The sequence below is a fragment of the Dendropsophus ebraccatus genome, chromosome 14, assembly GCF_027789765.1.
Source record: "Dendropsophus ebraccatus isolate aDenEbr1 chromosome 14, aDenEbr1.pat, whole genome shotgun sequence".
In the NCBI taxonomy this organism is placed as follows: Eukaryota; Metazoa; Chordata; class Amphibia; order Anura; family Hylidae; genus Dendropsophus; species Dendropsophus ebraccatus.
The window spans coordinates 62,546,264-62,548,131 of NC_091467.1; positions in this window are offsets into that span (position 1 = coordinate 62,546,264).

Here is a 1,868-nt window from a genome sequence, read left to right on the forward strand (position 1 = left end):
ATGTGGTTTTACATGTGATAAAATCAGTGATGAAACATTCCTTTCCCCCTAAGCATATATACGCTGTGTTCATGAAAAACTGACAGTAGTTGCATTGGCCGCACTTCTTGTTGCCTTTGGGCAGTGAAGAAGATAGCCAGTTTGTATTCTGTTTACAATCACTGCTGTCACTAAGCATATCTCCGATAGTTTTGTTACGCCTGTGTGTGATACCTGGCTTGCGGGAAGCTATTTCTTTAAGATCTGGGTCGCTTTCCAAAATAAACCAGTGACGATTAATTGCTTTCCTGATTACGTCATTTTGGGGTGAGTTCCCCAAATGGAGGTCACCAAGCAGGGAGGGAGAGAGGTGCCTGTTCATCTAACTACCTATCCCCTCCCTCCCTGCTCGGTACTGTGGGACAGATACACATTACTATCGTTTTGCGCTCTAGGCCAGTGGCGTAGCTATAGGGGTCGCAGAGGTCGCCATGGCGACCGGGCCCCTACGCTAGGGGGGCCCGCATGGCCCCCCTTGCCACTTGTCTCTGAGCTTCCCAAGAAGCTGCGGCCGCGCAACTTCTCGGGATGCACAGATCGCTTTGATGTTCCGCCCGCACAGTGAGCGGGCGGAACATTAAAGCGATCAGGATACAGGAGCAGGACCTGTCAGCGTCCTCCTCCTGTATTCCCTCCCATAGGCCGCGGCACTTCATACCAGCAGCCTATGGGAGGCCGGGCCGTGACCTCTCCGGCAGGCATGATGATGTGACGTCATCACGCCTGCCGGAGGTCCCATCCCTGCAGCTTACAAGATGGAGCCAGAAGAGGAGGAAGAGCTGCTGCCTGCAGCCACAGTGCGGATTAGGTAAGTAGGATGTTTGTTTTTTTTAGGGGCACCTCTGGGGGCATTATTAGCTCATAGGGGGCACCTCTGGGGGCATTATTAGTGTATGGGGGCACCTCTGGGGGCATTATTAGGGTATGGGGGCATTATTAGTATATGGGGGCACCTCTGGGGGCATTATTAGTGTATGGGGGCACCTCTGGGGGCATTATTAGTATATGGGGGCACCTCTGGGGGCATTATTAGCTAATGGGGGGCACCTCTGGGGGCATTATTAGTATATGGGGGCACCTCTGGGGGCATTATTAGTTCATGGGGGCACCTCTGGGAGCATTATTATTGTATGGGGGCACCTCTGGGGGCATTATTAGTATATGGGGGCACCTCTGGGGGCATTATTAGTATATGGGGGCACCTCTGGGGACATTATTAGTATATGGGGGCACCTCTGGGGGCATTATAAGCTCATGGGGGCACCTCTGGGGGCATTATTAGCTAATGGGGGCCACCTCTGGGGGCATTATAAGCTCATGGTCGCACCTCTGGGGGCATTTTTAGTATATGGGGGCACCTCTGGGGGCATTATTAGTTCATGGGGGCACCTCTGGGGGCATTATTAGCTCATGGGGGCACCTCTGGGGGCATTATTAGCTCATGGGGGCACCTCTGGGGGCATTATTAGTTCATGGGGGCACAGCAGGGGATCCTACATACAGGGGGCACAGCAGGGGATCCTACATACAGGGGTAACGCACATTTCTAGTCGCTTTACTGCACATAACACCAGACAGCGCAGTTACTATGGGAGCCTACAGGAGGGGGAAAGGGAAGGAAGTTGCTAGAAATGTGCGGAGCCTAAATTGTTTGTCTCGCAGGTTCTGAAAAGATGAAACATATCTGGAAGGAATCATCATGGAGGACTGGGCCGGATGGAGAGGAAAAGGGAAAGTGAGGCCTCAGATCAAAGAAGACGTCACCTGTGAGTCACTGTATGACGGTTTTCTTATTTTGTAGAACATTATTAAGTAGGGGCGCCCCGAGG